Source organism: Crocuta crocuta, unplaced genomic scaffold, assembly GCF_008692635.1.
Source record: "Crocuta crocuta isolate KB4526 unplaced genomic scaffold, BGI_CrCroc_1.0 scaffold871, whole genome shotgun sequence".
In the NCBI taxonomy this organism is placed as follows: domain Eukaryota; kingdom Metazoa; phylum Chordata; class Mammalia; order Carnivora; family Hyaenidae; genus Crocuta; species Crocuta crocuta.
In genome coordinates this window covers 132,900-143,959 of record NW_027527392.1, presented here as the reverse complement: position 1 = coordinate 143,959, position 11,060 = coordinate 132,900, and positions in this window count along the sequence as shown.

The following is an 11,060-nucleotide window of genomic DNA, read 5'->3' as shown; positions in this document are numbered from 1 at the left end:
CAGCCCATTCACCCAAACTTACAGCTGTCCCATGGCTTGCTACACCTCCACCAAGTCTGGGAAGTATCAGTCACAGGTCCTAAGGCCTCAACGGCATTTTGAAATGGATGGAAGCTGAGAATTTTTAAGAGACAGTTGCTGTCCTGCAACAGTCTCTGTGCTCTCCTGTTGAATAGTGTCTCCCCCACCCCTCCAAATTCATGTATACTTGGGACCTCAGAATGTGACCTTATTGGGAAATAGGGTCTTTGTAGATATAATTAATTAAGATGGGGCCATACTGGATTAGGATGGGCCCTAATGCAATGATTGGTGTCCTTAATAATAATCAGAGGAGAGGCCACAGAGTGACACACAGAGAAGTCCATGTGATGATGGAGGCAGAGATCAGGGTGATGTATCTGTGTGTCTATGAGCTGGTCACCACCAGAAATCAGGAAGAGGCAAAGAAGGATCTTTCCCTAGAGCCTTTAGAGGGGGCATGACTCTGCCAACAGTGTGAGCCTGGATTTCTGGCCTCCAGAACTATGAAAGAATACATTTCTGTTGTTTTTAGACACGCCGTGTGTAGTAGTTTGTCATACCAGCCATGGTAAATTCATACATCTTCTTTCTCTGTCCACACTCAGCATTATTTGCAAATTCTTCTGTAAGTTCCACACCAATGAGAACAGTCTTAGCATTGTGGTTCACTATGATGATTCTGAAGCCAGATTACTTGGGTTTGAATCTTGACACCTCCACTTATTAGCTCTGTGACCTTGAGCAACTTATTCCAATGCCCTGTGCCTAAGTTTTCCAGCCTGTAAAGTGGGGAATGAATGAATGAATGATGTTAAGGGTGTAGAACAGTTCCTGGCACACAGGAAATGTTATGTGGCATTTGTTATATGAAAAAAAATGTTGGTTTGAAATGGCCGCATGGAAATGGGAATGGCTCCACAGAGGAGGAATTAAGACAGGTACTTGACCTTCAGAAATTGAGTAAGGCTGGTCAAAGTCCACCCAAGTGGGAGAAACAGTGTGAGCACAAGCTTGCTGGGGGTGTGAGGGAAGGGGACAGTAAGACTCTATTAGAGCAGGATTTCCCACTCTTCTCCAGGATGGTCAGCAGTGAGACATAATATTTGCATACACACAAGGTCAGGGTCAGTGAGGCTGCTTGCAGTTGCACCCTGGAGGTCACCAACCAAGTTTCCTAGGGCCAAGGGAAGGCAATACCTTGGCACACCTAAAACCCATTCCCAGAACCTGTGGGGAGCTCAGGGTTTGAATAGGACTTTTCAAACTCAAATGTGCACTAAAACGCACATTCTGACTCATTAGGTCTACGAACTACACTTTGCCTCAAAATCCTTTCTACCCCAAGTATGATTTATGAACCAACACCATCAGAACCCTGAGATGTGGTTAGAAAGGCTGAATCTCTGGTCCTCCCATTCCCACCCCAAACCTACTGAATCGGAATCTGCATCTTAATCAAGTTCTTAACTGACTGAGATGCACTCTAGCATCTGAGAAGCCCTGGATTAGAAGACCCAGCCCAGCTTGCTAGAGGGGAGGATCTAGCCACCTTGTTCTCAGACCCAACTGTACATAAGATCCTTGAGGGAGGCTTTAAAAAATCCGGATGTCCAGGTCAAAGTGGCTCAGTTAAATCAAAATCTCTGCAAATGGGGCCCTGGGAAATCAGTATTATCTTTTAAACTCTCTGGGTGATTACAATTGTGCCCTCAGGGTTGAGAACCACTGAGCTAGGGACAAACCTCTAAGCAGGGCTGGAAAGAGACTGAGGGCACACAGAGTTCTTGATGGAGGGGTTCAGGCCCTGTTTTCCCAGCCCACCACAGCAGTTACAGACACGGGCTGTGCAGCAGTTGGGGCCTTACCTGGGCTCAGATCTGGTTTTGTGCCTCTTGCCAGCTGTGCGATGTGCAAGCTCCTTAGCCTCTCTTTGCCTCCACTTCTTTACAGTGGGGATGACAATGAAAGTGACTGTGCCATAGGCTGTTTATGAGGATTAAATGAGCTAAAATGTACGGTGCTCATTATAGTACTTGGCACAGAGTCAATGCCATGTAAGTGTTTGTTCACGTAAATACATATTTTACTCTTTTTGATTTGGGATCATGGAAGGTTTCTCACTGTCCTGTCACCCCACCCCATCTTGGGTGCTAGATTCTTGGGCAGCAGTCACACCTCTGATTAGGCGCTCAATAAATGTTTGAGCAATACATGACTGAATGGTTACAATGCCCCCTTGTGTATTCAGTGGGAAGAAATAACAAAACATAAGTTGGGACATGGGACTTTCAGTGCTAAAATTGGTGAAGTCACAGGAAAACTGGGACAAGTTGGTTACCCTAAGTATGGACACCACTAAATGTCCATTTCCTCAAAGTACTCTTTCCAAATAGGCACAAAAGAGATTCCCAAAGTTAACTCATTTGTGTGCATGTAACAAAGGCAATGGCAGTTCACTTCCTGGCGTGGTGTGTGTGTGTGTGTGTGTGTGTGTGTGTACATACACACATGTGCACCAATAATAATAGTAGCTAGAATATAGTAATGGTGGCACATGATATGCACTGTGGTGAACAGTTTGCATGCTTAAAAGGGACCATCAGATGGCCTGATTCAAATGCTGGTTGTCTCACTTAAGAGTTTTGTGCTATTTGGCATGTCTCTCTGTCCCTCAGTACTCTATCTGCAAAGTGGAGACAATAATAGCACTCACCTTTCAAAGTTGTTAGGAGAATAGATGTGTTCATATATGTGAAGCATTAGCACAATGCTAGACATGTCATAAATTTGACTGATAATAGAGATGATGATGATCATCATGATTGCTATCATTATTGACACTACCAAGCAACCTACATCCCTCTTCTGCTTCTCTCCCTTTCTCATCTCCCAGCTTCTTCCTTTTGCTTTCAAAGAGTCTGTATGAGCCCTCTGCATCCTGCCTTCTTTTTCCATTTCCCTCCCTCACCCGAGGGGCCACCAACAATTGTACCCTGCTTAGAAGATAGAGCTCCCAGTTCACCCTCAGATACATGAACTGAATACATGTCTTATATTTTATGCCATAACAGCATTATGAATCTGTGTTAAACAGCATTCATGTGGATATACGAAACCAATATACTTATTTTTCTCCCTTGATTGGTAGATCAGAGCCAAGAGGTAGATGGCAGTGGATATGAACATCAGCAAATATATGGCAAGTTCTGTTCCTACAACCTTAAAGATGACATGGAGAATAATAAGCCAATCACTGTTAAAATTAAGTTGTTTCTGCTTAAAGAACAAGTGTGCTGAGTAATACAGGTTTCTGGTGGAACAGGAAGGCATTTCTCAGCTTCATTCCATTCACTATTTCTCATCCATAATTTGGAAAAAAGTATAGAAGCCACATATCAGATATGCAGGCGATTAGAAAAATGACAAATACTTTCCCTGGAGAGTAGGGATACAAAAGTAACATGACTCTTGGGGTCCCCCCCAAGGAGCTGAGTTGGTTAAGCATCTGATTCTTGATTTTGGCTTGGGTCACGATCTCACGGTTTGTGAGTTTGAGTTTGGCGTCGGGCTCTGCACTGATGGTGCGGAGCCTGCTTGGGATTCTCTCTTTCTCTCCCTCTCTCTGCCCCTCCCCCACTCGCTCGCTCTCTCGCTCTCTCTCTCTCTTTCTCAAAATAAATAAAATAAACCTAAAAAAGAGTAACATGACTCTTGAAGCAATGAGTAAAATATAACAGATGAAATTAACATGGATGAATGTAAATCTTGTGCAAGGGTCCAAATAAAACCACACCTAAAAATGTATATAAACTAATATATATCATATATTATTACATTCCATAGCAGGCGATTAATGTATTAATTTTTGTTATTTATTATTTTCTACTATTAATATATTGTGTATAGTTATATAATGAATACTATAATATCATATAATATATCACCCCATAAATAACGTACAATTCTGCATATCCTTTGGACCCATAAATTCTACTTTTAGGAATTTACCCTAAAGAAAAATTGTGTGTGTGGGTGGGTGGAGGGAATGGTAAAGAGAGACTAGAAATTAAAGTCAGTGCAGAACTAAAATGATATTTAAAAATTGGAGGGCAGCCTAAATACATGTCATTGGTGATTGGTAATAAATTATGGTAAATGTAAACAACAACAAAAAAGAAGGAATCCTTAAATACTGTGCTGAAACAACAGTGTTTCTCAAACTGGGATCTAAAAACATTAAGCGTTAGAATTTTCTGGAGTGCTGGTGAAACATGTAGGTTTGCAAACTATCCCCAGAATATGGAATGAGTGTCTTTAGAGGAGGCTCCCAGGAAATCCTTTTCTAACAAGTACTCTCAGATATTCTGATATACTCTTATAATTTGAGAATTACTGAATAAAAGAACATTTAATGGCATAGGAAAGTGTTTGTGATATAGTAAGTGATCAGACAAGTTCCAGATAATATCCCTTTTATGTAAAAATACATAATTGTATAGAAGAAATTATGGAAAAACAGAGGCCAAAATTATAGCCATCGTTAATTTAATGTTATCTGGCATTAACGGCATAAATGTGCAGATGGATAGTTCCATTTTATTCTGTACTTGTTATAATACCTGGAATATTCCATTTGAGGAGGTAAAATCTTTTTAGATTCAAGTGTATGTGTATGGTGTATAGAGGTGCCTGGGTGGCTCAGTCACTTAAGCCACCCAGTCATTTAGGGCACAGAGTGCCTCTGTGCACTCAGAAGAGTGGGGGAGGGGAGCCTGGGTGGCTCAGTGCATTAAGCATCAGACTTCGGCTTCAGGTTATGATCTCATGGTTTGTGACTTCGAGCCCCGCGTCAGTCTCTGTGCTGACAGCTCAGAGCCTGGAGCCTGCTTCAGATTCTGTGTCTCCCTCTCTTTCTGCCCCTCCCCCACTCAAACTCTGTCTCTCTCAAAAATAAACAAACATTAAAAAAATTATAAAAGGAGCTCCTGGGTGGCTCAGTCAGTTAACCGTCTGACTTAGGCTCTCATCATGATCTCTCGGTTCATGGGTTTGAGCCCCGTGTGGGCTCTGTGCTCACAGCTTAGAGCCTGAACCCTGCTTCAGATTCTGTGTCTTCCTCGCTCTCTGTATCTCCCCTGCTTGCTCACTCTCTCTCAAAAATAATTTTTAAAAAATTTTTTAAAGTTGTGGAGAGGACTCAAGGATGCCTGGGGTTTAATTTCCAGCTTGACAGGATGGGGCTGGTTATTTTATAGAAAATAAAGAAAACAAAGCCATGTATCCTGCTTACCTTACTTTGTGGATTGAGATTTATATCTGCTGTGCTAGAGGAAGTGAGGCTCATATTCTCCAGCAAGATGAATGTTTTTCTTCACCTGAGGGTCTCCAGATGATGTGATGGCTGGTGTCTAAATCGCAGTCAGTGTGGTAGGGTGTCTAGAAGAGGGTAAAAAAGAGTGACATCATTGTCAGAGAAAATGGATTCTTGTCCATCTCGGCTACTTGAGCTTCCTGCAGCTTTGGCCAAGATATTTCATGTTTCCGGGCCTGAGCTTTCTCATATGTAAAATGAATGTATTAGATTAAGAGAGTGCTCAAGGTCCTCCCACATTCTGAGGCTCTTTGGCTTGGCTCTCTCCTTTCCATGGTAAGCGGACTTTCTTCTTCCCAGGAGTGAGGTGAACAAACGGGCTCAGCCGCGGCCAGCTTTGCCTTGCTTGTGCAGGGAGGCCAGTGGGGACAGCTTACCTTCCTGAGGAGGTTATGAGTGTGTGTTTCTCTGTGCACAGCCACAGGACTTCAGATATGGGCTGGGCAGAGGGTGGTGAAACTGCCAAGTTTGCTTCTTAAGCCAGGGCCATCCAGTGAAGGTGGGTTTGCATACTTGTCTCAGAGGACTAATTTATCACTCTGGAGAGCAATTTCTCATTAACACAATGTCAATACTGCTGGGGATTGGCTAGACCACCTTTGAAAGAGGTTAAATTACCTTTTAATCGGTGTATGGAAGAACAAAGCTCTGTTCCATTATGGTATTGCCGCCTTGCTAATTTGATATTTGATAGAAAAACCGAGGCAGTTCTAACTATACCTGTTTGATAGAAGCAGGATTATTTCCAGAGAGGCGGAAGGCAGGAAAGGAGGGTTTCTGCAGCTGTTATCCAAACTGGCATAATTGATGTGGGTGCAGTGGGTTATAGCTAATGGTCTGTGTTTAATTATGGAGGCAGTGACACCAGACCTCGAGGATGATAAGGCACTAACCAGATGATGTACCGCTTTCTCAGTTATAAGCTTGCTGGAGAGGGTCAATACAGTGGCAAGATGGTCTAAATCCCATGTTTCTCCTGGGATTTGGGCTTAGTCCTTGGGAGGCACAGGGCTGTATTTGTAAGATGGGTCCAGATTCACACTGAGAAAGTCTCCTGGGAGAACAGTCACACACAGGCCCCCGACGAAAGGGCTTTCAAATCCACCACTCTACATATTTATTCTCCACTGAAACCAGGATAATTTACATTGATATGCATCTAAAACTCAGCGGCCATAGTGGAAAGATTGGGCTTTTCATCTTGTTTCATTCATCAGAGCGATCAACAACAAAAACACTTTTGTTGACTAGCTTGTTGAACTGCATATTATCACACTATATCATTACCAATTTTTAGAAGTAGAACTTTCAGGTTTTAGCTGGACACCTGGCTGCCCAACTAGAGACTATGATTCTCGGCCCTTGTGGCAGGAGTGTGAAACCAGTTGACTCCCTTTTAGCCAGTAAGAAACGAGCAGAAGTGACTGTGTGTAATGTCTTGGTCATGCTTTTAACGGGAACTTTGTCCTCCACTTGTTCTTTTCCCCTTCTTGTGGGTGAAAGTGAGGTTGTGATGGGTAGTGGTTCAGATTCAGTCTTGAAGATAGGAAAGACATCGGTAGGGTTTTGTACATTTTCTCTTTAAAACATCTTTTTTTAACATTTATTTATTTTTGAGAGAGAGAATGCAGGAGCAGAGAGAGAGGGAGACACAGAATGTGAAGCAGGCTCCAGGCTCTGAGCTGTAAGCCCAGAGCCCGATGTGGGGCTTGAACTCACAAGCCAAGAGATCATGACCTGAGCTGAAGTGTGACACATAACCAACTGAGACACTCAGGTGCCCCATCTATGTTTTCTGTTTAAGGTGCACAAGCTGAGCCGGTGAAGTAGACAGGTGGAGAGTGGTTGGTTGCAGCATCTACTTGATAGGGAGGAAGCTGGAGCTCAGGGAGGCCAGACCTTTTTTTCTCAGTCCCATACCTATGTGAACTCAGAGCCACATCTTGAACCCAGGTCTTATGACCCCGATTCCAGTGTTCCTTTTAATATAATATTGCCTCTTCATCCTTGGAAACCTTAAGACACAGCCCTATATGTTCACGAGAGGGAAATCTGCATTCATTGAAACTCTTGCCGTTTTGGTGGCTTAAGCATTCCCATGTAGCTTTTATCCTCTCCTTTCCACTTCCCCCCAACCCCTTAACCCACAAATAACAAAAAAGCAAAGCTCTGGATAGCAGGGTTTCTAACAATGGTCGATGGCCTTGGTTAATATCAGAACTTCCGAGGGGCGTTGAGGAGAAGGAGTTGCAGTAAGAGGAGTATTTTATCAATGACACTGTTAAGAATTGCCAGCACGTGGGGTAATAAAAGCAGAACAACTTTTAGTCTTATTATTGTTTTAAAAATTTCTACAGGTAGCGAACCCCTCATTACCTGTACCCCCTTTTTGCCTGTTCCTTGGATGGACCACTTCTGTCACCCGCCCCCTGTTTAGTATGCTACAAAATAATAGTAATGAAGGAAAGCAAAATCATAACCAGTGAGCTCTTGACTTGCTGTCTTTGATATGTATTCATGTCCAGGAAGTGGCTGGGATGTTTTTACCAGTTGTCACCTGTTACACTGAGAAGAGCTTCTGTAAAGAAAAGGAAAGCGTGTCTGTTTCCTTGGGTTTTTCCTTTCCTCTTAATCTCCATAGTTATAAGAGTTGGTTCTATGCATTTTTTTTTAAGGCTGGCATCTTGCCCAACTCTAATTGATCATAAATGTTGGGAGGGACTGTTAAGATTTGCGGCTTGATTCCCGGTAAGTTGGCTGTTTAGGAAGATAGCACTGACAGCCAAAACAGCCCACAGAGAGAAAGGCAAGTCTAGAGATTCCCTTGTTTATTATGGAGCCACCGAATGACTCACTGGGTTGTGCTCTTACTTGGGGGAGCACAGAAAGATAAGTTTCTAAGTGCCTGGCAGAAGTCCGCAAAAGATTCTTTCCTCAAAGGCTTTATAGCAGAGTTGCCAGATTAAAGACAGGATACTGGTTAAGTGTGCATTTCAGATAAGCAGCAGCTATTTTTTAGTATAAGTATATCCAAACTAGTAAATGGAATATACTCTACTAATAGATACAGGATACCCAGTTAAGCATGCATTTCAGAAATGCAAATTTTAACAAAGCATCCTGTATTTTTATTTGGTAAATCGACAGCCCTACTTCTAGAAATCTAGCAAGATTTTGTGAAATAGTCGCTTTCAATTCAGGAATAGCCAATGCTGTTTTTCCCTTGCAAGGTGATACGGGCTGTTTGGATGTGTTTATTGGTGAGGTAGGGAGATGCAAGGGAGAAGATCATGGGGAAAGAGTCTGGACTGGAAGATAGGAGACTGAGTTCTGAGTCCTCTGCCAGCAAATGTTTGTGTGAAGCTGGGCAAGGCACTTCACCTCTCTGAGCCTTAGCCCCCTAAAAGGAGATTAAATGGTCCCTGTAAGGATAAAATGATCCTATACTCCTATGTTCTTCCCCATGCTACAAATATTATGATGGAGTTCGTTTTCCCCAGAGATGATGTAGGTTGGTGTTGTCCAATAGAAATAAAATGTAAGCTACATGTGTGGCTTTAGACTTTCTACTAGCCACATTATAAAAGCCAAAAGAAACAGGTGAAAATAATTTTACTAATATATTTTATTGAACCGATTATATTAAGATATTACCATTTCAGTATGTAATCAGTATAAAAATCATTAATGAGATAGTTTACATTCTTTTCTTTATATTGAGTCTTCACAATCTGCTCTGGATCCTCGTGGCACAACTCAGTTCGGACTAGCCACATTTAAATGCCAAGCCACATGTAGCTGTTGTGCAGCACAGGTATAGACTAAATAACTATATAGATAGATAAATGAATAAATTTTAGAGAGTTAGACAAGTTCAAAAGTGAGAAGTCTATAGTGGGTTATGGAGAGAACTAAGGCTATTTGGGAACATATTCATAAACTTTTTTAAACTAAGCTTTTTAAAACATAAGCTTTTTATTCATGGATTCCATATTTGTGAATTTACCTACTTGCTAAAATTTATCTGTAACCCCCAAATCAATACTTGGGGCATTTTTGTGGTCATTTGTGAATGCGACGTATGTGCCAGGTGACAAATTTGAGTTGTCCAATGCACATGTTCCCACCTGGGGAGGAACAAGGTCATGTTCTGCTTTCTCGCATCAGCTCTCATACTGCACAGAAGGTCCTTTTTGCGGTCTCTTTAGTGTCACAGTTTTTGCATGGTTTGTGCCTTTTGTGGGTAATTTCACTGTTTAAAATGGCCCCCAAGCATAGTGCTGAAGTGCTTTCTAGTGCAAGAAGGCTGACCTATACCTCATGGAAAAAATATGTGTGTTAGATATGCTTCTTTCGGGCAAGAGCTGGAGTGCCATTCGCCATCATTTCACTGCTAATGAATCAGCTGTATAGTAAATGAGGTTCTTTAAAAAGGAACACACATAAAACAAGGTTACGTATTGATCCAGAAGTGTTGTGACCTGAGGTTCACGGCCAGGGGTAATGGCTCAGTATTCACCAATACCAGTTTACCACATGAGTACCGCGAATAATGAGCATCGACTAGACTTTGTTTTTTAGAATAGTTTTAGATTTACAAAAAAGTCGAACAGATAGTATAAAGATTTCCTGTGTACCCACCTCCTGAACACAGTTTCCCCTATTATTGACACATTGCATCAGTACTGTATGCTCATTACAATTAATGAACCAGTATCAATACATTATTACTAAGTAAAGTCCATAGTTTATTCATATCTCCTTAGCTTTTACTTAATGCCACTTTTCTAGATATCAGGATTTCGCATTACATGTAATTGTCACATCTCCTTCTTGGTCGTTATGGTTTCTCAGACTTCCCTTATTTTAGATGACCCTGATAGGTTTGAAGAGTACTGGTTAGGTACGTTGTAGAATGCTCTCCTTGCTGGGATTTGTTTAATGTTGTTTCATGATTGGGCTAGAGTTATGGGTTCGGGGAGGAAGATCACAGACATAAAGTGCCTTTTTCCTCACTTTATATCAAGGGTATGTGTTATCAACATGACTGATAATGTTGGCTTTGGTCACCTGGCTTAAGTAGTTTGCAGATTTTTCCACTGTGAAGTTAGTCTTTATTCTCCTTTCTGTACTGTCCTCTTTAGAAGGAAGTCATTATGGGTAACCCACACTTAAGGAGTGTGGAGGTGTGTTCCACCTCCTTGAGGGTGAATTATCTACATAATTTATTTGGAATTCACCTGCAGAGGAGAGTGTCTCTTCGACTCCATTTATTAAGATATTCAATCATTTATTTATATCAGTAGGGACACTAAGGGATATTTATTTTATACTTGGGCTGGAACCCAATACTACTTTATATATTTTGTTGCTCATATTGTTCCAGCTTTGGCGATATGGAGCTTTTACTCTTGACCCTTGTGACCAATTAACATACTCCATCATTGTATGTGTGTGTGCATGAGAGAGAGAGAGAGAGGAAAGCGAAAGCACTTCTTTACTTTGTGGCACTACAAGATACTCCAGGCTCATTCTGTATATTTCCTGGAATTAACCATTTCTCCTAGAGCCCTGGTTCCTTTTTTTTGGAGACTAGTATTAGAAACCAATTAGAAACTGGTATCTGGGAAGTAGGTTTGCTCATTGTTACTGGGGTATTGTGTCT